Source organism: Ascaphus truei, chromosome 4 (assembly GCF_040206685.1).
Source record: "Ascaphus truei isolate aAscTru1 chromosome 4, aAscTru1.hap1, whole genome shotgun sequence".
Classification (NCBI taxonomy): Eukaryota; Metazoa; Chordata; class Amphibia; order Anura; family Ascaphidae; genus Ascaphus; species Ascaphus truei.
The window spans coordinates 229,837,627-229,865,517 of NC_134486.1; positions in this window are offsets into that span (position 1 = coordinate 229,837,627).

Here is a 27,891-nt window from a genome sequence, read left to right on the forward strand (position 1 = left end):
AGTGTAGATATCCCCGGGAACTCTACTGTGCTGGTAAAGATAGATCTGCTTCTGGAGACCATGCTAAATGTGGATCAACGGATGCAGAAGATGGATCAACGGATGGAGAAGATGGATCGACGGATGGAGAAGATAGAGACTGACATAGCGGGGATACATAATTTGCTCGGTGTTCATGCCCCTGTATCCCCGACGCCGGAGCAGGAGGGTGGCATGGATGTGATGAATGGGACCTTCGACCGCCTTCCAACACCAAGCGCACCCCCTCCACCAGAAGAATTTGTGTACATGTATGCCGTTGCGGAGGAGGATAACATGAGAACCCCGTCAAGACCACGCCAGGAGACAACACGGCGACCAAGACAGGAGGAAAGCTTCCTCCCAGACAACCTACCCTCGCCCGCCGCCACAAGCACACCCGCTCACAGAAGAACACCAGTTTCCAGAACCCAACCTACATACGCTTGCATCGATACGGTGCCCTATATCATCCTGCGCGAGCTGCAACCGGCACTCAGGGAGAAGTATAGGGTGATGAGTGCTGGTTACCACAGAAGTATGCCATGTTAATTTTTAAGCACTACGTGTCCTACTTGGTGTACTGCGGGTGGGTTTACAAAGTGAACTACGAAGGAAATCGCGAGAAAAGGGCGCTTCCTGAAAATTTAAGGACTATTGTGGAGGAATTGCGGCGCTATTTTTCAATAACAAATACTTTAATGAAAATCGTTTGAGACTCCATTAATGGCATTTAGCGCCGTACAAGGCATCGGCCCTGGAAGGACAATCTGGTGGGGATCGCTTTTCCGTGACTGTTCAACTGTTGTTTATTTTTTATAAATGTTTTTGTAAATGTTTTGACTTTCTGTACTTTAATTAAAGAGATGTTGCGTGTTTTAACTTGTATTATTAAAGAAATGTTTTTACTTACTGTACACAGGACCTGCACAATTCCAGTCACCGAGGACCGCAAACAGGCCCGGTTTTCAAGGTTATCATAAAAACCAGGCCTATTTGCGGCCCTCGAGGACTGGAGTTCGCAAGGCCTGACTGACTGTTCTGTACACCATCCTACTGTAAATGTTTTGACTTTCTGTACTTTAATAAAGGAGATGTTGCGTTTTTTAAATTTCCTGAATAAAGAATTTTTTTTAATAACACTATACTGTTGTGCTGTACATGTTTTGACTTTCTGTACTTTAATAAAGGATATGTTGCGTGTTTTAACTTGTATTAATAAAGAAATGTTTTTACTTACTGTACACAAGACCTGCACATTTCCAGTCCCCTAGTGCCGCAAACAGGCCCGGTTTTCAAGGTTATCCTGAAAACTGGGCCTGTTTGCGGCCCTCGAGGACTGGAGTTGTGCAGGCCTGACTGACTGTTCTGTACACCACCATGTTTTGACTTTCTGTACTTTAATAAAGGAGATGTTGCGTTTTTTTAAATTTTATGAATAAAGAATTGTTTTTAATAACACCATACTGTTGTGCTGACTGTAAACCATACTAACATAATACATGTAGAATAAATGCATACTTTTTATTTTTTCGGGTTTATTATACAGTATATATAAAAAAGTATTGTATACGGTCTGAAAACATCAGCATACTGTTTCAGGTATTCTATCCTAATCAATAACAGCGGCCACTAAACTGTAGACTCCGGTACGTGTTTTTTTTACTAAGATTCAGCAATGTGCAGGCATTGTAACACAAAGCGATATGATCCATCGAAATCCCTCTATTTGCCGTTTTTCGAATGAGATGACAAAGTTTTCTTTTCTGAGGAACAAAAAAAAAGTAAAAGTTTTACTGTAATGGTCAGTCAGTCAGTCCCTTAAAGAAGTTCCCACAGTCAGTCCCACCAATAATTTTCTCGGGGGGTGTCTCCTGTTCACATGCGCATGTGCCTACCATCTATGTGATAACACGCATATGAATTTCAAGAAGGTTCCAATGCGCATGCGCCTAGCTTTTCACCAATTGTGCAGTATCTACTGTAGAAGCCGCTCAGCAAATGGTATTGCTTACAGGAGAATCGCTTGACTTTTGAATCGCACTGATATTGATATTTTCAAAATTAAAAAAAACCAGAATAAAATACGGCAACATTACTCACCATAGACTTTCCCAATCAGCTGGCGCCAAGCCACTGCCAGTCCCGTATTCTTGATCATACACGTCGTTGACAGGTGACAGCGGGACTACTACACCTGTAGTCACCTGATGAGGCTGGAAATCGCTTAGGTACATGCAAGCTTGCTCGAAACTGTACACGAAATCTGGCTCATGCTGCAGGTATCCGGGCAGGGACAGACAGCAAGGGTTGCCGGTCACCAGGTTTTCACTGACGGTCGGACCGTTATTGGAAGCTGCCGCTGTCGCATTGCTTGCCAGCGACTGACGTTTCTTAGTTGGTTTTAACACGACCTTTCGCCTTTTGCCGTCTCCATGATCATAGATATGGGAAAAACCCGGTGATACACACCAATACCCTCCAATAAAATCGGGATCAATTCGAAAAAAACATGGATCGCTACATAACTTTTTCCTTATTGCACGCTTCCACACATGAGCATCTGGCGAAAATTTGTAAAAGTCATAGTTTTCGATAAAATACTGATAAATTTGAACAACTGTTGCCATCTTATCATCTGTTGCATTAATCGCGGCCCATATTAAATAAGCGTACGTTCTGTCGGGTTTTTGGAACACGGACTGCAGTTGTGCACTCATGGCGGGACTCTCAGGACAATAACCAGACCAGAAACTGTGCTTATCTTTTTTTAATATGAAAAGCCTAAACTTCTTCCTTCAGTCCCAAGGCCAATTTACAATGGTCCACTGTGGTATTTTTTTTAACACCTGCAAGTCTACACATTACTGAAGCGCATGCGCATTACAATTCATGAATATCTGCCATCTGGTGGATACGCAAAGAATTGCCACCAATTAAATCTGAACCATTATCAATAAACACATCAACCGCGCATCAACCGCGGGTGTGAATGCAACATGAATGCGGTATGAATGTGGTCAGAATGCGGCATGAACGTGGTGAAGTGCGGTGAAGTGCATGGCATTCGGAAAAAAATCCCGGAAAAATTCGGAGATGTTGGAGAATAAAAGGGGCCGCGGCTGTACATACAGTAGCGACATATCTTATTGCACTAAATACCGGCGGCATGCCGGGATCTGCCCCAGCTGCCGCCAGTAATGCACGCGCGCCGCCGCGTTTCCCCACTCACCCCCCCTCCTCCATCGCGCGCAATTTACACACCCTTCCGGACCCCTGTACCCCATCTGCTCTGCCACTCTGCTTCCCCGAACCCCCGCTTACCTTAATTTCATCTCCAGGGGTGTCGGGGAAGCCTGGGGAAGCCGGGGAAGACGGGGAAGCCGGGCGCGCCTGTGACTGTGACGTCACAGTGCGCCGCCACGCGCCGCGGCTACCCGCTTCCCAGCCACATACAGCCAGCGGCTTTTGCTCGAATAAGAGCTGCCGCTGCTGTAACTGTAACAGAATTTTAAAACTACTTAAAAAAATAAAATGTTTTTCTATCAAAACAGCAATCCAACGCAATACGGAAATATATAATATATATTTTTAACAGAATTTATTTTCAGCCCTCAGGAGTCTCTGGTTCCAGTTTTACCGTAGGGGTTGGTGCACTTACTGTTTTATTTTTTTTTTCAAACATAGCACTGGCAGTGATCCAATAGGAAGTTGCATTGCCATTCATTGCAGATTTTTATCGGGACGTGGTACACTGGCGACACACTTTATTCGAGCTTGGCTAGTCCCACGAATTCGGGTATACCCGGGTGTATTGAGGTTTGTGACTGTTTTCTGCCCGAGTGCATTGAGGTATTTTCCAAGCAGGGATTGAAGCATTTTATTCCCACTGGCTGCAATACTGCACAGTATATATATATATACTGCATTACAATTCATGAATTTATGCCATCTGGTAGACACGCGAAGCATTGCAGCCTATTAAATCCTAATCATTATCATTTAACAGATCAGCCGCCCGTCAGCCAGGCATGAACCCAGGCTGGGAAGGCAAACGCAACGGGGCTTGTCAGAGGTGAGGAGCGGCGCATTCCAGGTATCTGCCGGGTACATACTGGGTATTTGCTCGAATAAAGTGTGTCGGTGCAGTATGATGCCCATTTTGTTTCCACGGGATGGGAGAAGAAACATGGCACCAAAAACTGTATGTGTATTGGGGCCTCAGAGCTGAAACCAGTGCAGTTCAACTCCGGGGGACCCTCTGGATCCAAGCCTGTTTAAATATCGATTGAAAAAAAAGTGCACCCAGGATATCTGATTTTCTTTAATTACAACTGGTCTGCAATAAATTGATGACAAATGAGACGAGTTGGAATGGAAATTGACTTTGACCTGGGGAATTGTATGGGGCAGACCTAAAAGAGGGCCAAAAATTCAACTATTCAGCACTCAGGAGAGAAAAAGCTCCCACTTGAGGTAACGTCTGGGGATCAGTGCCTAACAGATTAACTCTCCCTCCTGCTACTAAGAGGTTAATCGTAAAAGCAAGGTGCATTTCTGATAACACTCAGGTACTAGAAAAAGGATGGTGTGAATAGCGCTAAAATAATAATAATAACAGTGCATATAACTTACAACAAATATACAGTGATAATGATGCGTGATGATACACCTATAAACTATAGGGCAAGGCTGCCAGATAAAACTAACCCAAAACACAGTTAGTGGAAAAACAGATAATAATAATACAGACCGGCGCCTCAAAGTCCAATAGAGGAACAATAGTGTAGTCCAAATATTGACGACAATGTCCAATGGAAGAAGATCCAATCTTAGACAGCAGGCTCCACAGCAACGAATTACATGTATGAAGCAAGGGAGAGAAAAGGAAAAATCATAGTGCAACAGTGTTATGACTGAACATAAAACACATAGGACAAGACAAACATAAGACAATGACAGGTAGGATGACAAATGATAAAAGAGTAATTTAATAAAACAACAATAAAATTGCCTAGAGCAGATGATGGATCCGGTGTGTAAAACCGGAATCCTACTTACAAGACGTCCAAACAATACAGGCAGGGATAAACGGTGTGTGTAGTCCGGCGGCAGCTACTGATGGATACGTGGCGATCGGGGGAGACTGCAAACACTTCCTTAGTTCTGCATGACCACACCTTGAATAGGGAGTACAATTTTTGGCACCACTCCTTAGAAAAGACATTCTGGAACTAGAGAGAGTGCAGAGAAAAGCTACCAAATAAATAAAGGGGATGGACAATGTAACTTATGAGGAGAGGCTAGCTAAATTAGATGTATTTACATTAGAAATGAGGAGTCTAAGAGGGGATATGATAACTGTATACAAATATATTCGGGGACAGAACAAGGAACTATCAAATGAACTATTCATCCCAAGGTCAATACAAAGGACTCGGGGGCAACCCTTTAGGTTGGAGGAAAGGAGATTTTACCAGCAACAAAGGAAAGGGTTTTTTATAGTAAGGGCAGTTAAAATGAGGCATTCATTACCCATGCAGACAGTGATGGCAGATACAATAAATTTGTTCAAAAAAAGGTTGGACATCTTTTAAGAAAGGAAAGGTATACAGGGATATACCAAATAAGTATACATGGGAAGGATGTTGATCCAGGGATTCATCCGATTTCCAAGTCTTGGAGTCGGGAAGGAATTTATTTTTCCCCTTATGAGATATCATTGGATGATATGACACTGGGGTTTTTGTTTGCCTTCCTCTGGATCAATAAGGAAGTATAGATATAGGATAAAGTATCTGTTGTCTTAATTTAGCATACAGACGAGACAATTAGTATTCTAAAGCTTGCCTTAAACTAGCCCGGTTACATCCTGGGTACTTGCTGGGTGTAACCTGGCTAATTTAAGGCAAGTTTAAGGCATTTTTGCATTGACTAATGACCCATCGGATTAACACAGTAGGGGTCCCTGGCAGTCCCATTCAGTTTGACCCAGCATGTACCCAGCATGTACCTGGGTCTTTTTGTCGATTGCCACTGGTTTGTGTTAGAATAACCGTCGGCACTACAGTAGGTTGAACTTGATGGACGTACAGATGCATCTGCCTTTATTTGAACACATCACACGGTGTATACCTCGGAATACCTATATTATGGCGCACGATTTCTTCCAGCCGTACCGCCTTAAGATATGTGTTGACTCTGGATTTATCGGGTTCAGAAAATTGCATTTTAGCGAGGTCTGCAATACCACCGAGAAACTCAAGTGGGCAATCGCGAGTTGTTGTCTTAAAAATCTAATAGCAATTCAACCTGTCTTTTATTGCCGTACAGTTCTGCAAGTGTGTGTGTGTATACTTGTAATTTGAAGATTAACGTTACGAGTTCATACTTCTAAGGCTCCTTAGCCATACACAGATAAAAAATATGAGTACGCCGGGATGCGTCCGTGGAGCCGAAGCTGAATTACGCTAAGTCTATAGTTATTGTTTTACTTTTTGAAGTTGTAATAAAGATTGTTATGTGATGCCGCAATACACACACAAAGTTCAATGTCGGTGCGAGACACCTTTGGTCTTCGCCGGCGCCTCACAAGGTATCTCATGGAGGTAGTCCATGGGAGCCAACACGCCCTACAGAGGACATGCCCACAAAGACTGGCACTCCCGATTGACGGGTGCCAGTCAGCGGTCCGACAAACAGGGCATAAGAGCCGACTCTGGATCAGCCCAGACAAGGCTCTTCCTTTTTTCTTTTTATTTACCCAGTTCTTCCCCTTCTCCTTCCCCCTCTCCTCCCCCCCTTCCCTATCCTTGGGGCTGCGGGCCTACCATCAGAGCAGGGCAAGGCCAACCCAGGGGCACATACCTATCACAGGTCACACTCACGATAATAGGAGGCCCAGATTTGGACCACCTCAGAACCATAACATCTCTACGCAGATCCCAGACACCGACCTAACTATATGGCGCTGAATTTTATATCTATAAACGTAAAGGGATTTAACAACCCTACGAAAAGAAAAGTCGCCTTTATAGATTTTAAGGCAAAACAGGCCGACATCCTCCTAATACAGGAAACACATTTTAGCCGTAACAGTGTACCCAAATTCCTAGATAGACAATTCACACAATTCTACTGGGCGCCCCCTGCAGAAAAAAAAAGAGGGGTCGGAGTTATCTTCCACAACAGGGTTCCATTCACACTGGACACGATTAGGAGAGACAGTGAAGGCAGATACTTAATAGTAGTGGGTTCAATACAAGAACAGCCACTGACAATAGCCTCGGTGTATGCCCCGGGTGAGCAAGGACACGAATTTATCAAGGATTTTTTTCAGAAAGTGACGCAGGTAGCCAAAGGTCAGATAATCCTAGCGGGAGACTTCAACCTTACTATGAACCCCAAGCTAGATAGATCGGGAATCGCTAGAAACGGTCGTAAGAAAGTGATTGACACCCTAAAATCAGGTCTCAAGAAAGCCCAGCTAGTAGATATCTGGAGGGAACTTCACCCCACAGAAAAAAACTATACTTTTTACTCCCACCCCCACGACGTCTATAGCAGAATCGACTACTTCTTCATTTCTAGTAGACTGGTTCCCTTGGTCGCCCAGGCTTTGATCCATGATATTTCATGGTCAGACCATGAGCCTATAGAGCTGAGGTGCAACCAAATTCGCCCTGATAGACCCGGTGCAAATTGGAAATTAAATGAGTCACTCATTAAGATCCCAGCTATATGCGACTCAGTCGGAGAGGAGATAGATCAATTCTTCACGACTAATTATGGTTCGGTGAGCTCCGACCTCACCCTCTGGGAGGCCCATAAGGCAACCATAAGGGGCACTTTAATTGGTATTGCCGCCCGTAGAAAGAGAGAGCGTAATAACAAGATAGCAGCCCTCCAATCCAAATTAAATTCCCTCACATCAAGACACAAACTGACGCAAGATCCGAGGGTCCTATTGGAGTTAAAGAACATCAAAATCGAACTAAACCTACTATTGGTCTCCCAGGCTGATAAGTCTCTGAGTTGGTCACGGAGGAAATTTTACGAAAAGGCGAACAAGCCGGATACCATGCTAGCGCGCAAACTAAACACTAGACAGCCTAATTATAACATACAGGCGGTGCGTCTGAAGGACGGCTCCTCCACATCCAACCCAAAAAGCATAGTCGAGGAATTTAAATCATTCTACGAAAATTTATATAATGGAGAGAAGGTGGCACATAACTCCAAAACGGCAAGGGCCACGGAAGATTTTCTAGCACGGTCCAACCTAACAGGGCTGAGCGAGCAGGACAGGGAGGGGTTGGAGGCTGATTTCACATTAGAAGAACTTACCCAGGTCATCACGGACCTTAAACCCTCAAAGGCCCCGGGGCCAGATGGATTTTCGGGGCAGTATTATAAGGCGTTCGCAGAGAACCTAGCCCCATGGCTGCTCCGAATGTATAATGCTGTATTAGCAGGAGCCCCGTTCCCGGAGCAGATGCTCCAGGCGTCAATCTCAGTTATCTATAAACCTGGGAAAGATCCGCAGGACTGTAAAAGTTATAGACCAATTTCCCTAATTAATACAGATGTTAAAATATACGCCAAACTACTGGCCAATAGATTAAGTCTTATCCTGCCCAGACTCATACATCCAGATCAAGTCGGCTTTATAATGGGTAGACAAGCTGCGGACAACACCCGACGAATCATTGATCTGCTAGAAATAGCCACTAATCAGAAATTAAGCGTTATGATGTTGCGTCTGGATGCGGAAAAAGCGTTTGACAGGATTGACTGGCCCTACTTAAAACAGACGCTTGGGGCATTCGGCTTTGGGGAAAGGGTGAGTGGGGCGATAATGTCGCTATACTCGGGCCCCGCAGCCAAGGTCATACATCAGGGTTTCCCCTCTAATTTATTTCAAATTAAAAGCGGCACACGTCAGGGGTGCCCGTTATCCCCCCTGTTATTCGCCCTATGTATGGAACCTTTAGCTGCGCAAATCCGTAACAACCCGGATATTTCAGGGATTACGGTGCATTCACAATCACATAAGATTGCCCTGTACGCAGACGATATACTGCTGCTAATCTCCAGGCCTCTAACCTCCCTGCCGAACCTATTTGACCTGTTGGATAAATTTAATAGAATATCAGGATTCAAAATAAATCAAACCAAATCAGATGCCCTGAATATCAGACTCCCAAAGGAAACTGAAAAACTACTGAGTCTGAACTTTAATTTCAATTGGCAACCAAAACATATTAAATATCTAGGGGTCTACATAACTAAAGATTACAGGGGCGTCTATGATGCTAATTACCCCAAACTAATCAAGACACTAAAAGCAGATTTTAAAAAATGGACGCCCTACAAGATCTCCTGGATAGGAAGGATATATAGTGTCAAGATGAATCTCCTCCCCCGTATCCTATAATTGTTTCAGACTCTACCAGTGCCACTTAGACTGAAGGATATACTCTCACTTCAGTCTGATATCTCCGAATTTATCTGGGGAGGGAAAAAACCGAGAGTAAATAAGACAATTATGAAAAAAACCACGCGGACAGGAGGCCTAGCGATACCTTGCCTGGTCTCTTACTACAAAGCGGCGCAATTGTGTCAACTCCCACAATGGCAGACCAACCCCGATCTGAAAAGATGGGTGGATCTGGAAAAGAGGGCTTGTGCCCCACTAGAGATAGAGAATTTGCTATGGTTACCCAAAACAGCTATTAAATGGGCTGAACGACCGCTCTCATCGGTGGCCAACTCACTGTCGGTATGGGAGACCACAAAATATAAACATACCCTGACCACAAGGCGCTCTATGATGGCCCCCTTGTGGGGCAACCCTAACTTTGCACCGGGACTAGTGGCAAATGCCACAGGGCCCTGGAAAAAATATGGATATCTTAGGTTAAGAGATCTGGAGGGTATACCGAACAGAGTTAAATCATTCGAACAAATTAGATCTGAAAAAAACATCCCACATTCCGAATTTTTTCGCTACCTCCAGATACGAGCGTTCTTCGCCAAAAACTCCCCCTTCCCACCATTAACCACATTCGAAAAGCTCTGTCTTACGAAAACAGACACACAGGGACTTACATCGCAGATCTATAGAGAAGTGGTCGGTTCTGGGAGCTCACAGCAACGACAAAAACTGACGTACCAACTTAGATGGGAAACAGATATTGGGGAGGAATTGGAGGAGAATGACTGGACTGCTATAATAGAGGCTACTGCCAAGAGCTCCATATGCACTACTTTGAAGGAGAATGCATATAAAGTATTGATGAGGTGGTACCTCACCCCATTAAAATTATCAAGGTTTGTCACAGGATACTCCCCGCTGTGTCCCAAACAGTGCGGAGAATCGGCGGACCTGTTGCACATGCCGTGGTCTTGCCCTCGGATCTCACACCTGTGGGATGAAATTAGACATTGGATCCAGAGGATTTTTGACCTCACAATTCCCCCTGATCCGTGGCTGTTCCAAATTGAACAGACCATGGAAGGGTCTTTCAAAATCAGGTAATAAACTAGTTGCACATTTTGCAACAGCAACTAGGTGCGAGATCGCAGCTATGTGGAAACTACCAGAGATCCCAAATATCCCAAAAATTCGGAATCGATTATGGTACGTATGCCAGATAGAGAAATTGACGAGTCTGGTCAATGACACTGGCGAAAAATATCTAAAAGTCTGGATGCCTTGGCTGGAACAGACAGACATCCTGGGGGTTGAGGTAGCCACGATATGGCAGTGATTATTCCAAGTGCATTCTCGTACAAAGTAAGCGGAACGGACTACGAGACCTAGTTGAGGACACACCATGTGAACACTTTGGGCGGCCCTAGAAGTCGGCAAACAAACGGTGTATAGTAAATCTACCAGCCACCTATGGGAAAGTGGCAGTGCAGCGTGCCCGCGCCCCCCCCCCCTCCCCTTCCTTCCTTCCCACCCTCCCCCGCCTTAATTTACTTTTTTTTTGTGTTGTTCCCCCAAGTTTAACCTACATAAATATCCCAACTGGTTTTAGAGATATCATGTGCAACGCATGAACGCTTGTGGCTCCAGAAGGAGAATGTAGCAGTATCGTACATGACTGTAATACTGTGAATGTTCGTGTTATTTGTATTGCGATGCTATTTATATTGAAAATATTCCAATAAACTTGAAGTTATAAAAAAAAAAAAATATATGAGTACACAACAAAAGTATTTTGAACGAATTAAGTGTTGTGTTTGTACAGGATAATAAAGGGAAAAGGAGCAATACAAAAATACGTCGCTTCTTCTTCCGAATGTAAAATATTTTTTCCGCTCATGCGTGTACAGTGCTAAGAAACCCCAAAAATAAAAAATGTATATCTTTTATTCTATATGTATTATTTATTATTCAATACTTTCAACTTTTGCTACTGTAGTCTTGCTCTTCTTTTAATACTGCAAACATATGCGTGTCATCACATTTAGGCACATGCGTGTATGTCTCATTGGAACCTAATTGAAATGCATATGTGTGTCATCACATTTGTGCGCATGCGTGTATATCTCATTGGAACCTTGTTGAAACGCATTTGCGTGGCATCACATTTAGGCGCATGGGTGTGGTTCTCATTGGAATCTTTTTGAAACGAATATGCGTGTCATCACATTTAAGCACATGCGTGTATGTCTTTGAACTACAGGTACAGGTATAATCCTGCACACCCGGATCAGTGTGATACTGTAAATCCTTCTTGGGGATTTGGCGAGAATGACTAACTCCCCATTCAATGTGAATTTCAAGTCTGAAAAAAAAAACATCCCTTTTTTTCTCGACATAGGATTAACAATTTTTGCCATTCACTAGCTTTTTAATTCTACAGTAATGTATTCTGTACTTTATGGGGTGGGTGGCATACTGTCATTTTTATTTGGGGGTGGAGGGGGTTCAAAACATTCTGATGACCTGTTCAAAAGATTATTTTGAACTAATAATCCTGCATACACACGCCCGGGCTGGGAAAGATGCTGTAAACTTGAGAAGTATTACCCCCCACCCACCCCCCACACACACACAAAGCCTAAAGTATTTCAATTGCTTATTGACACCTCCCCCAAATTCATTCATTCAATTGGACTCTTTGTGTAGAGTCTTCTTGAGGCCGGTTTCACACGCATGTGCACTTGTGAAAAGCCCTTCTTGGGGATTTGGTGAAAATTACTGACTCCACATTCAATGTGAATTTCAAGTCTGGAAAAAAAAAACATCCCTTTTTTTTCTCTACATGGGCTTAACAATTTTTGCAATTCTTACAATCAATCACTAGCTTTTTAATTCTACAGTAATGTAAACTGTATTTTATGAGGTGGGTAGCATACTGTAATTTTTAGGGGGGGGGTTCAAAATATTGTGATGACCTGTTCAAAAGATTTCTTTGAACTACAGTAATAATCCTGCATACACATGCCATGGTTGGCAAGGCTGCTGTAAACTTGAATAGAAACACCCTCCCCCCCACCCCCTACACACACACACACACACACACACACACACACACACACACACACACACACACACACACACACACACACACACACACACACACACACACACACACACACACACACACAAAGAATTTAAAGAAGGAACCATTTTATTTGTACAGGATAATCATGGGAAAATGAATCATTCTTCTTCCAAATTTACAATCTTTTCTTTATCTTCTTCGTAATGGCTGCATTGCATTCTGTAGTTCTTTTGTCATTAAGAGAGGGGGGATTAGTGTAAACTACTGACTGTTACTACAGTATACACACAGTACAATACTTTTGCACGTGTGCCCCCCCCCCCCCCCCCCAATCATGTAGTACTGCAGCTGTGAAAATAAAATAAAAAAATAGTGCATTAAAGTGCATTAAAGGCATTGAGTATTTCACAATATTGGACTATAACTACTGTATAACCTGTACTGTAACTATATACTGTATAACTATAACTATACTACTGTAGGTTTGAAAGCACATACATGTCTAATACAAATGTACTGTACCGTGTACATCCTGTATTATATATATATAAATATATATTTTGATATATATACCTGTATTATATATACTGTACCTGTACTGTACCTATACTTACCTAACTACAGTACAGTACCTTGCTACATTCTTTTTGGCCTGACAATTACGCTGTAAAAGAACGGGCAACACGCTAGCTATATGACCTATATATTTATTGCATCGTACGGTGAGTATGTTGTTCCAGAAACTCATTTTTCCTTTTGCCAATTCATCCTTTTTGAACGGTTTAACAACTTTTCTAATATGATCCTTCATATGATCCACCCATACCAATTTGATGGGATTCAAATCTGGTGATCTGAAATTGAAGGGGGGGGGGGGAAGGTGAATTAGTTAAAGAGATATAAACAGTGTAAAACAATGAGAAACAGTTACCGTACAGTACAATGGAGAACTTACTCCGGTGGTGTCTTAACCCAGATGATACTACTCGCAAAAATATGGTCAGTAGATGCCGTGTGTTTCGGGTCATTGTCCTGGAAGAAACGGTGACCAGATGGGAAATCATGCCTAATGTATTCAACAATCTCGGGGACTATTTGCTCTTGGAAAAATACTTTATCCATGATTCCTGGAACAAGAAAAGAAAAAAGAAAAGAAAAATGTACCAAATACTGTACATTACAGTTGTACAGTGCATAAGGCCACAGCATGTGACTTTGTGCATTATTCTACCCTCAAAGATGATGATGCATCCTAGAGATCGCACCCCACACATGCATCTTCCCTGGGTGCTTGGGACGCGGCTTCAGAGATAGGCGTCCTTTTTTGTGGAATGCAAAAGTGGCAAATCTCTCAAGAGCTACAGTTATCTCATGTAAGGAATCGGGGAACACGTCCTTTGCAACGTGTTCCCTCCTTACCTAGTGCTGCTGACTCTGCTCCACTCTCCGCTCATGCGCGCAACCCTGCTCTGATTACAGAGCACGCACCGGCAGCTCTTCAGCCCCTGCCACGGAGCTTGGCTCCACGCATCTCCGCTCCACCCCCTGTCCCATTTGTTCTGTCTGCCTACATATACCCTGTTCCTGCTCTCAGTCAGTGCTCAGCATAATTCGGTGTAGCCTCGCTGCTTACTACAGTTGTGCCTTGTCTTGTTCCAGTCTTGTCTTTCAGATTGACCTATTGTGTACCGACCCGGCATGTAAGTGAACCTCTGGATATTGACCTCGGCTTACCCTCGACTACGGCGACTTCTCCAACCCCTAACGGACCTGGACTATCCTACCATCTATAATCTCAGACCACGGCTAACGGACTTCTACGATTCTACTCTCTCCAATCCCAGGACCTGCAAGTATACTGATTAACCCTCTCTCTCCAACCCAGACCCGGCAATGCTAGACAATCCGCCTTCCAGGCATGCTTCTGCTGCTGTGGGTGCGTGGCTTTGTACCTTCCCACCTCAATGCCAGGGTCTTGCCTTGTTTGTGGGTAGTGCGAGCGTTACAGTATGCTGATCCCAACAAACATAGCCCCCCCCCCCTGAGGGGCCAAGCACTGTCCTCTATTTCTGAGCACTTCCAGTACTTGGATAATCAAGTCATTTCTCTGACTCAAAAGTTAGCCACAGCCTCGTTCCAAAAGTCTCAGTCTAGAATTCTCCGGCCTACAACTTTTTCCTCCTCTAATCCGGAGCTTAATATCCCTCTGGAGCCACGACTCCCCACTCCCAATCGCTATGCAGGGGACCCACAAGGGTGCAGAGGTTTCCTCAACCAATGCGACATTCAGTTCGAATTAACCCCTTCTCGCTTTTCTTCCGACAAATCTAAAGTGGCTTATATTATTGCATTATTAACTGGAGATGCTTTGGCATGGACTTCTCCCATCTGGGAACAGAGACCTGAACTTACGCGAAACTTTGCAAGTTTTCAAAAAGAATTCAAACAGGCTTTTGACACTCCAGGCCGTAAGGTCACTGCTGCCTCTTCCTTGTTTCACATTTCACAGGGCCACAGATCTGTTTCAAAATATGCTCTTGATTTCCGGACCATCACTGCGGAGACGGGCTAGAACGACGAAGCTCTATCAGCGGCCTTCTGGCAAGTTCTCTCCGAGACTCTAAAGAATGAGTTAGCCGCCCAGGAACAACCTCCTGCGCTTGAGGATGTGATAGCAGTATGAATCAGGGTGGATCAACGCCTTCAGGAGAGGCGGGTTGAACGCCATCATTCACGCACTCTTACCTCTATGCCTCCTATCCGCAGCCCTACTCCTATCACTTTCCCTGCTTTGGAAGCTCCAGAACCTATGCAATTAGGAAGTTATCAACTTTCATTCTCAGAGAAAAAACGTCAGAGGAACGAAGGTCTATGTCTCTATTGCGGATTGCCTGGGCACCTGGTGCATCACTATCCCACGAGGCTGGGAAACGTGAACGCCCAATAAGGTATGGGGGAATCTCATTGTGTACTATTTCTTCTTCCCCCTCTATGCAAAGTAACCTGCTGAAAAGGATTATGTTCCCTATCTTCCTCGACTGTTCGAGAGTACCTGCTTCCACATTCATCGACTCCGGGTCTGGGGGAAATTTTGTGGTTTAGGATTTTGCCATCAAACACAAGATTCCTCTGATAAAGAAGTCTGTACCTGTTGGTCTCGAGGCCATTGATGGATGCCCTCTCCAGCCAGCTTTCATTTCCTTGGAGACTCTTGTTCTTTCACTCTCCACAAAGGACGGACATAAGGAGAGGATTTCACTGGACCTAATCCACTCCCCTTCTGTGCAGGTAATCCTGGGCCTCCCTTGGCTGCAACAAAACAAACCTCTGATAGATTGGACTGATAAAAGACCTATACAATGGGAGTTATCTTCTAAGAAACTTTCTGTGTCCACGGTTCAAGTTCTCGCTGATCTAGAAATCGGCAATCCTGTCAAAACTTCTCTCCCTGAAGTATATGGCGACTTCATTATGTCTTTGATAAAGTCCTTTCAGAGGCCCTTCACCCTCATTGTCCTTTTGATTTCCCAATTGATCTTTTGCCCGGGTCCATCCTTCGTAAAGCTGGATCTTACCCATTGTCCCTTCCTGAGACTATGGCTGTTTCCGAATATATTCAAGAGAATTTAAAGAAAGGCTTTATTAGAAATTCCACTTCTACAGCTGGAGCTGGTTTCTTTTTTGTTAAGAAGAAGGATGGTTCACTTCGCCCGTGCATAGATTACAGAGGTCTTAACAAGATCACCCTAAAAAATAGCAATCATTTGCCCTTATCTCAGAACTTTATGACCGTTTGCAAGGCGCTGCCATTTTCTCTAAGCTTGATCTTCGTGGGGCTTACAACCTCATATGCATACGACAAGGGGATGAATGGAAGACAGCCTTTAACACACGCGACAGTCATTACGAATATTTGGTTGTGCCTTTTGGACTTTGTAATTGACCAGCGGTTTTCCAGGAGATTGTAAATGAGATTTTCCGTGATGTCTTTAACTCATTTGTCATCGTGTACCTCAATGACATTCTAATTTTTTATAAGTCCTTATCAGAACACATCCAGCATACGAAGTTGTACTCTCTCTCCTTCGTGAGAATCATCTCTATTCCAAGATGGAAAAGTGTATATTTCATCAAACCTCTACCTGCTTTCTAGGCTACATTATTTCTGATGAAGTGTTCGCTATGGACTTAAAGCCGTTCTTGATTGGCCCCAACCCACTTCTCTCATTTTGATTCAGCGGTTCCTTGGCTTTGCCAATTATTACTGTAAATGTATCCGTAATTTCTCTGTCACTGTGGCTCCTACCACTGTCCTGACTAAGAAGGCGCGGATCCTTCCTCCTTGCCCCTGGAGCATGCCAGGCCTCCGAGTCTCTCAAGGGGGCGTTCGTTTCCGCCTCCATCTTGCGTCAACCAGACCATACTCTCCCTTTCACTTTAGAGGTAGACGCCTTTGATATCGGGGCAGGTGCCATACTCTCACAAAGGCAATCTCCTCAGGATAAATTACACCACTGTGGGTTCTTCTCAAATAAATTCTCCTCTGCAGAGCAAAATAACGCTGTTGGGAACAGAGAACTGTTAGCCATCAAATTTGCTATACAAGAATGGAGACATCTCCTGGAGGGTACCGAGAACCCCATTTCAATCGTCACGGACCATAAAAAATTATTGTATATCAAAGGCGCTCACTGCCTTGGCTCACGCCAGGCTCGTTGGGCACTCTTTTTCTCAAGGTTCAATTATATTATTTCTTACATTCCTGGTACTAAGAATCTGAAGGCTGATGCCTTATCCCGCCAATTCATCAATGAAGACAAGTCCGAAGATGTCCAGAAAGCATTCTTCTCCCTAAGTATATCCTCTCTGCAAACTCCTTTGACGTGCTGGACCAGATTTTGGAGTCTCAAACACTTATTTCCGAGGGTATGGAGGTGCCGGACGGTTGCATGTTTGCTGCTCCACGATTCCACCGGAAAATCTTTGATTGGGGTCACTCCTCCAAATCTGCCGGTAACCCTGATACCAAGAGAACCTCAGATTTAATCAGACGCAACATTTGGTGGCCAAACATGCTGAGAGTTTCATATACACCAAAGTGATTCAAACAGGCGCTTTTAAACACAGGTGAACTAATAAAGTGAAGAAGTGAAATACTTAAATATAAGTGAACAAATTAATTATTGTAAAGTGATAAAAATTAAGTCTCAACCTCCAAGGGATAATGTACACAATCCCAACTACAAGTCAGCAAATCCAGGAATCGGAGGGAGCATGTTCATCAGGATCACCCCAGAATGAGAGAAAGGCAAATATAGTGCACTTCTGTTTTCAACTTATGTAGAGACAAATAACGTAACTTGGCTTATATAGAGAGCCTACTTACAGACTGTAAGGAGTTAGACCAGCAATGAGAGGAAGATGTATCAGCAGCTACTCAGGTATCTGTAGAGTCTGGTGTATCTCCGAGAGAAATAACAGAAAAGAGCCGATAGTGCAGATCAATTAAAAATTTATAAGCACTAAAAACAAAACAGTAATGTACTCACATGGTGTATACATTAAAAAGGCACATCTATTAGTAGGTGAATGTGACTGTTGATCCTGCCGAGGAAATGGTTGGTGAGTCACGGAGGCTGTCTCTGTCTATAGAATCCTCCCGCAGCCCGGTTGCTTCGGATGGCGTCTGACGTCACATCCGCCGGTCTTGCAACTGCTTCCGGGTTCGCCGGGGAAAGGGACAGATAATCGGCGGCTACTCCTCTCGGCGTCACGTCACAACTCACAGCTCAAGGCATTTCGCTGAACACAGTCAGCTTCGTCAGGAGCGCAAAAATGTCCATAGTGCGTGTATCCATTATATAGCAATATGTTAATGAGTATAATTACATATGTAAAATAAATTAGCTCATTTACCCACAGGTTCTCTCCAAAGAGTACATAACTCTGTGTCAAAACTTTATTAAAATCACATTAATTATATTAAAAACTCAAACATTTATCAAGAAAAATATTAAGAAAAATATTAAGTCAATAAAATATTAAAATTCAATAAAACATATAAGACAAGAACACCCTTTTGAAAGCACTCATTGTAGTAAATGTAATGATGAATAAATTAATAAGCAATGCTTTATTATCAATAAATAAAATAAATGTTTCAACAATAGACGACTTGCATTAGTGACTAAACATATAAAACAAACCAAAGTGCTCTATACAAAAACTGAGACGGAGGGGAAATCCATAACAAATAGTTACTATTGGTAATACATTAACTCACAATTGATAAAGGAGAACCCCTGGGTCCAGCACTGAAAATAGTTAAGAACCTGTACGTTCTAAACAGGTAGCAAGAGACTGATCATTGAAATAATTGCAAATAAATGGCACATGGAAATTCCTACATAAACCCACAGATGGTAAAGGTAAATCAAAATGTATTGTGTCAGATAATACAATCTATATTACCAAGATACAACAGCTCATATAAGAGTACCTGAGATACTAGCAACAGAATCGCAGCAGATGGATATATCTCCTAGTTGAGAAAACATAAATATTACATGTCCTGATATAAAAAGTGCATAAGAGCCCACAAAGTGTGTTAAAATGGCTCTGAGGCACGGATCTTGTCCGTATCAAGTTATAGACTCCTAATAGATGTAAAGAAAATGCACTTATAGCACAAATAAGTAATTCATGGCAATAAAGAACCTGTGGTGAGGAAACAAACAGACAGATAAAGAGGGTGTAGTCGCAAATATATCACACACACTTAATACAGCAACCAACTACTGTGTAGATTGAATGTAGCAAAGGGGAAGAAACATACAGTACTTCAGTGTCGCTACAACAGTATCAAAATAAAGAGGCTTTTTCTTAAGTAAAAATACTGAGTCAAGAATGAATCCAGTGAATCCAGTGAATCCAGTTTTAGCTGCAGAAGCTGATATGTACAGACATTCTAATCTAAAGAAAAAATAAACATTTAACCCAGTACAATCAAAGGGAAACCATTTAGAGGTCCTTCAACAACTTATTACTAAAGATTTTGAGGACCTCATAAAGAAAAAGTCTAAAAATAATTTAACTAAAAAAGAAAGAGAGGCTCTTGAGGAGATTACTAATGACACTAACATAGTAATCAAACAAGCTGATAAAGGGGGAGGGGTTGTAATTATGAACAGGGAGGATTATTTGTGTGAATCTAGAAGATTATTAGGAGATGTGGATATATACAGCATCCTACAACATAACCCATCAAAAGTATTTACAGAAGAATTAAAAGTATTTTTAGATGGAGGAAAAGAACTAGGTATTCTGACTGAGCAAGAATTTAAATTTCTATATAACAAAACATCGCAATTACCAATCTTCTATATTCTCCCAAAAGTTCATAAGAGTCTAACCAACCCCCAGGGAAGGCCTATTATTTCAGGAATAAATTCTCTAACTGCTAATTTATCATCTTATATCGATACCTTCCTGCAAAGTTTTGTAAAAAGACTGAAATCACATCTTAAAGACACAATGGAGGTTTTATCATTATTAGACAAAATTATATGGAGAGAAGACTATATATTGGTGTCTATCGATGTGTCTTCATTATATAATTCCATCCTGCATCATCAGGGATGTGAAGCTGTTAGATACTTTCTGATGCAAGATCAGGATCTCCCTGAATCCCAAATTGACTTTATAATTAATGGTATTAGTTTTATTTTAAATAAGAATTTTTTTCTGGTTTGAGGACCATTTTTACTTGCAAATATGTGGCACCGCCATGGGAACCAAGTTTGCTCCCAGTTATGTTAACCTCTTCATGGGTTTTAGGGAAGAGAGGCATATATGGGTTGAGGGTGGACTGGGGCAAACTTGGTTCTCTGGCGGCGCTACATCAATGACATCATTATGATTTGGAAAGGCGATGTCAATAGCTTAGAAGTATTTTTAAAGGATATGAATGTCAATACATTCAATCTAGAATTCACGTCCACATTTAGTAAAGATTCACTGGATTTTCTGGATGTTACTATCTGCATACATGAGGATAAAATGAAGACCAAATCTTTTTTCAAAAATGTAGATAGCAACAATTATATCTTACGATCAAGCTGCCATCAATCCCAATGGATGGATAATGTCCCCTATGGGCAGTTCAGAAGAATACGTAGGAATTGTACGGATGATAATATCTTTAAGCAACAATGTGAAACCCTTAAAGAAAGGTTTATACAGAAAGATTATAAGGAGGAACATTTGAGTCAAGCATTTGATAAAGTGGCTACTTTAAAAAGAGAGGAATTAATTCAACCGAGTGTCAACAAAGTAACCACTAATAATACCTTTGATACAGCTTTTTTAACAACATACAATAGGGAAGCCAGTAGTATTAGCAAGATAGTCCAAAAACATTGGCATATCTTGCTAAATGACCCAGTACGAAAGGACAATATTACTCAAAGGTCTAAAGTTATTTTTAAAAAAGCACAAAATCTGAAGGGGAAAATCGCACCAAGTGCACTTAAAAAAATTCAACAAAAAATACAGGGTGGCTTCAGGAACGAGTCCACCCAAGAGTCGCCCTTCTATGTAAATTATGGCTTTCACCCTACCCGCGTCCCTATTTCCTCCAACCCTTCCGTAGTGCCGGCAGCTGATTTCAGGGTAAATTTTCTCCAGAACTCTTGGAAGAAAATGTAAAAGACTCTTCAAGAGGCAGTCTTCAGACAGAAGAGACAGGTGGACCGTCATCGCCAAGAGGCACCCAAATTTAGGCCAGGAGACAAGGTATGGCTGTCTTTAACAAACATTAGACTGAAGACACCCACTCTGAAGCTGGCTCCAAGATTCCTGAGTCCCTTCACCATCCTCGAAAGGGTCAACCCTGTTGCGTATCGCCTTCAGCTGCCTCGGTCTTTTCGAATTCCGACGGCTTTTCATGTGTCCTTGTTGAAGTCGGTCACCCTGAACTCTCAGTTTCCTGAAACTTCTCTGGTCATTGTTCACGGTCAAGAGGAATTCAAGATCCGATCTATAATCGACTCCAGATACTCCAGGGGAGGTGTCCAATTCCTCATGCATTGGAAGGGTTTTGGACCCGAAGAACGCTCCTGGGTACCACATCGTCAGATTCACACTCCCGGTTTGTTACGGCGGTTCTATGCCAGGTTTCCGAACAAACATTAAGCAGATTGTCCTGAGGCCGAACCTCAATGGAGGGTACTGTAAGGAATCGGGGAACATGTCCTTTGCGACGTGTTCCCTCCTTATCTAGTGCTGCTGCTGACTCTGCTCCACTCTCCGCTCATGCGCGCAAACCCGCTCTGATTACAGAGCGCGCGCACCCGCAGCTCTTCAGCCCCTGCCACAGATCTTGGCTCCGCCCCCAGATGCGCCGCGCTGCTCTTGCATGCAGCGCACCCACGTGATGACGTGCAACGATCCCCAGCTGCGTGTCAAGCATCATTTGTGCCTCTTGTCTCCTGCAGCCTATCCCAGCTTCTGCTGGGGCCGCGCCTCCACTCCACCCCCTGTCCCATTGGTTCTGTCTGCCTACATATACCCTGTTCCTGCTCTCAGTCAGTGCTCAGCATAATTCAGTGCAGCCTCGCTTCTTCCTACAGTTGTGCCTTGCCTTTTTCCAGTCTTGTCTTTCAGATTAACCTTTTGTGTACCGATCTGGCTTGTAAGTGGACTCCTCTGGATATTGACCTCAGCTTACCCTCGACTACTGCGAATTCTCCAACCCATGATCACGGCTAACAGACCTGGACTATCCTACCATCTAAAATTCCAGAAAATGGCTGCCATATACTTAAAGCAAAGGCTTTGGATGCCTGACATTGACCCGGCAACCACCCACGATGCTGCTCTGCTGGGATCCCCCAGCTCATCTGCTCCAGCACCCATCCCTTCTGATGCTCTGCTGGGAACCCCCAGCTCATCTGCTCCAGTACCCATCCCCTACGATGCTCTGCTGGGAACCCCCAGCTCATCTGCTCCAGCACCCATCCACGCAGATGTCTGCAGCACTCCTCTCACCAGATCCAGCTTGTTCGTCCACATGCTGAATGGTTTAAGTTTTGTCGAAATCCCTGAAAACTCATTGGTGCAAAAGATTAATCTTCTTTTGGAGACCATGTTGAATATGGATAGGCGTATGAATAAGATGGAGAGGAACATCGCAGGATCTATTTTTTGCTTGGAGTCCCTGCCCCTGTATGTCCAACGCAAGAGCAGGAGGGTGGCCTGGAGGTGCCTTATTCTACCTTCACGGTTCCAACACCAAGCACACAATGGGACCCTCCACGCTCACCCCTTCCGCCTGCAGAATACATGCATGCCCTTCTGGTGGAGGAGATGATAACCCCGGTAAGGCCACGACAAGAGATGACAACCTCGATAAGGCAGGAGGAAAGCATCCTCCCAGACAACCTAACCTCGCCCACTGCCAGAAGCACACCCGCTCCAGCACCCAGGATTGTTACGCTCCCAGACATCATCTTGAGAGAAGTGCCCCAGCGCGTCCGGGAGAAATACAAGATCGGAAGTGCTGGTCTTGCCCAGAAATATGCCCTGTTCATCTTTAAACACCCGTCAGTTTTGAGATATATAGCGAGTGGACCCACAATGTAATTTATCAAGGAAATAAAAGCAAGAAGAGTCTGCCGGCAAATTATAGGAACCCAATTTTGGAAGAAGTACAGCGTTATTTTAATGTTAACACTCATGTTATAAGAACCGTGAGTGACACCATCAATGGCCTTTTGAGGTATACAAGGGCTGTTCCCTGGAAGGCCAGCCAATTTTCAAACGACTTTTCTGTTCTATTCTAGTGTACTGTACAGTAGTTCAAAATGTATAGAAAAATGTTTTTAACAAAAAAAAACCTGTTGATTGTTTTAAATTGTTTCATTGTTTAATGTTTTTAATGCTTGGTACTGTATAATCATCTATTTCTATTTCTGTTTTGCATGTGCATGTCTGTAGCTGGGTTGAAGTTAAAGTGCAGGAAATACCCTCCCCTCTCCCCCCAATACTGGCAGGTAAGACACAGTGCTCCAATCCAAAACATGTTATAGTTATACTGTATACAGCTTAGAGTTAAAGTATATACTGTACAGTATAATGTAGTTACACAGTTATACTGTATATAGTTTGACAGTAGTTATAGTCCAATATTGTGAAATACTCAATGCCTTTAATGCACAATTTTTCTTTTCTTTTCAGAGCTGCAGCACTACAGGAAGGGGGCGAGGACATGTGCAAAAGTATTGTACTGTGTGTATACTGTAGTAGAAGTCAGTAATTTGCTCTAATCCCCCCTCTCTCAATGACAAAAGAACTACAGAATGCAATGCAGCCATTATGAAGTAAATAAAGACAAGATTGTAAATTTGGAAGAAGAGGTGACCTACTGTATTTTTGTATTATTCATTTTTCCTTGATTATCCTGTACAAATACAATTGTTCCTTCTTTAAATTCATGAGAATCATTTGAACACCCCATCCCCAAATAAAGCTTACAGTATGCCACCCAACTCATAAAGTACAGTATACATTACTGTAGAATTAAAAAGCTAGTGATTAATTGTAAGAATGGCAAAAATTGTTAAGCCCATGTCGAGAAAAAAAAAAGGATGTTTCTCTTTTTTTTTCAGACTTGAAATTCACACACACATGCTCCTAAATGTGATAACATGCATATGCGTTTCACCAAGGTTCCAATGAGACACACACGCATGTGCCTAAATGTGATGACACGCATATGCGTTTGAAAGTATTGAATAATAAATAATACATATAGAATAAAAGATAAACACTTTTATTTTTGGGGGTTTTAGCAGAGTTAATTACACATGCAAGTCTATTGTAATCACACTGCAAAATGCAACGTCAAACAGTAGTGATGATTACAGTACAATGTAAAAAATTATTGAATATGAAAACATAGCAGCATACTGTACTGTATAAGGTTTTTTTATAAAGCCTCACAATGCGAAAGCAACGTTTTAAAAAAGCAATATTAGAGGTCCATCAAAATCCCTCCTTTTGCCTTTTTCAGCTTGATGTCAAAGTTTCTTTCCTGGGGGAAAAAAATGATGCTATTATTTCCGGTATTCCGCATGCGTCAAGTCGCGTCATTGAGAATTAAAGCAGCAGTTCAAGCAATAGCCTACAATATATGTGCGTCTATATGAAGATAACAAACTTCTGATAGGCTCTGGCTCTTGAGCCCCGTCCTCTCCCTAACTATCCACCAATTGTATCTACTGTAGTAACTGCTCAGTCAATCATATTGCAGGACTACATTTTCAATAATTGTGCAAGAATTGAATTAAATTAAATAACCCTGAGCAAAGCGATTGATTACAGGAGAACGTACCGATCTGCAGATTACTGTAGCTAATTACTTGTCTGTGTGCATATTGTATTGATGCACATACTGTAATGTATTGGTTTTTAAAAAAAAAAAGAATTTATTTAAACGGCAGCTTGAACTGCAGCTTTAAACTCAATAATGTACTGTACAATATATTTACCTTCATTAAAAACTTTGCCAAACGGGAGGAGATGAGCAACTGTCACTCCCATAGTACTTAATACCGCTACGGTCATGAAGGGGTTAAGCCCTCCCGCTACCCCCCCGCAAGCCCTAAACAAGCACTGTTGGGGCTAATACCCCATTCACCCACCCCCGCTACCCACAATAAAAAAAATACACACACACAGCAGCCACCAAAAAATAAATAAATAAATCTAAATAAATAAATAAATAAATAAATGACAATAAATACATTTGAAATACATTTTTATTGATAGTGTACATGTGCAGGGGGTCTCCGGAGCTGAACCGCATTGGTTTCAGGTCTGGGGACCCCCTGCTCCCCGAGATACAGCCCCCTTCAGGGGGTGCCGGTATCCCTCTGCTTGGTTTAAAGGGCCCGACCACGTGATCGCGGCCTGTAAACCAAGCAGAGCAGAGGGATACCGGCACCCCCTAAAGGGGCCTGTATCTCGGGGAGCAGGGGGTCCCCAGACCTGAAACCAGTGCGGTTCTGCTCTGGAGACCCTCTGCACATCTACACTATCAATAAAAATGTATTTTAAATGTATTTATTTATATTTATTTATTTATTTAGATTTATTTATTAATTGTGCTGCTGCTGCAAGTCCTAAACTCACACCAAGGGCCAAACACCCCCCTCACTCCCAATAAAAAAATTCACGCACAGCAGATCCACAATTAATAAATAAATCTAAATAAATAAATAAATACATGAAGAGAAATAAATATATACTGTATATATATACTGGATATATACAGTATATATATAATAACAATCCCTATACATATACAGTATATACTGTGTATATATATACACTGTATACACACATATATATATATATATATATATATATATATATATATATATATATATATATATATATATATATATTATGACTAAAAAGGAGGGAGAGTAGGGTCAAAAAGGTGCACTCAAATGCTGAATTATGAAAAATAGAAATGGACTTTATTAACAAAGAGTATAAAAAACACAAAAGACAGACCCACACAAATCACATGTCAGATCGCTATGCGACACAACGTAAAAACATCAAAGAGGTACAATTGGTCTGATAAGAGCCAAAGCAGGGTAACAATATATCATTACAAATATAACATAACAGAACTAGGGGAAAAATATTTCTCCCCAAGTAATGTTTACTGAGATCGGCCGATCCAGAACAAGAGTAGCAATGAATATAAATGGTAAGTAGATACAGACCACAAGAAAAAGATTGGATATATACAGTATTGTAGTAAATATACATAAACCTCTTAATGATGATGAGAGATAGTTAGGCACATAGCTAGAAATACATAAAGTTGTGACCATTAAATGTGCTGTAAATCAGCTGATTTTTTAGCTTTTTTTAAATCAGCTTTTTAGTCATATTATTCCTTTGGGTCGGTAGCACCACCAGAGGGTTACCTTTTACCTTGACCTCTGGTTAACTGATTATTTAATCACACAAGGGTGATTTGATTGCGGCATCTATTGTGTGTTCCATATATATATATATATATATATATATATATATATATATATATATATATATATATATATATAAGACACACAGATGAAAAGAACATAGACAATCCCCTTAGTAGCACTCTAAATTACACCTAAACTAATCTATAAGATAAAGATGGTTAAAAAGAAACAGATGCTCCGCCAATTCAGAAAAAATGAACAAGATTTTATTAATTAAACAACAAGACACACTAACTTAAAAACATAAAAATACTAAAGACAGCCTATGAAAATATATATGTATCAAAAATATAAAGAGAGGACTACTAATCAAACACTTTCAGTATTACAAAGAGAAAAAAGAAAAGCTAAAATGTGTCTAAATAAAGTTTAAATAATGACAACAAAGTAGTTTAGTCTAACATAATAGGCAATACAAAATATATTCCCACTGACATATGCATGAAAGAATAATAAATAATTGCGTTGGAAAAAGTATATAGTCAATGACCCAGTATATAGCCAGGAAAAATAAGTATGTATACCAAAAACAGAGGGGGAAAAAAGAAATAAAGCAACCAGGGAAAAATAATATAACAATAATAATAGTTATACCCTGAACAGCATTTCCCCAAAATGAAATCAATGAGAACTGATGCAGCAAATAAAGAAAAATATGACTAATAAAGACATATTATCAAACAGAGTCATACATATTGAAAACACCACAAAGTGCACTGCACTGCAAGGACAGGTAATGCCCAAACAGTAAGAGGAGGGTAATACTCAGCTGCAGCTAGATTGTGTAGAGTTTGTGTCCATATTGATTGTACAGGATGTGTTTCCAAAGTCTGCTTATAACAGGAACAAAAAATAAAGTCCAAAATGCTGCATCAGATCCATCAAAAGTCCCTCAAAATAGAAGATTACATAAAGGCTGTAGTAAAGTAAACACTCAACATGTTTCACCCTGAGTGGGCTTCTTCCTGGAGTGGTAAAATTTAAAGTGAAGGTGTGCAGTGTTTTATAGATGGTAAAGTAATTAGTTCCAGCTTTGTTCTTATTTTCCTGTCCAATTAAAGCTACCTGCTAAATTGAGCTGCGTCACACACACCAGTGCAAGCAATATTGTAATCATTTCAGGCAAAGCTTCAAATTAAGCCCATATATTTGCACTGGTGTGTATGAAAATAACAACTTCACAGCACAAAAAGTGACAGCTTGCAAGTATATAGATAGCTATGGTTTTGTAACAAACATCTCTCCCCAAAAAGACCGTGGTGCAGCTACAGACATAAAAATCAGCA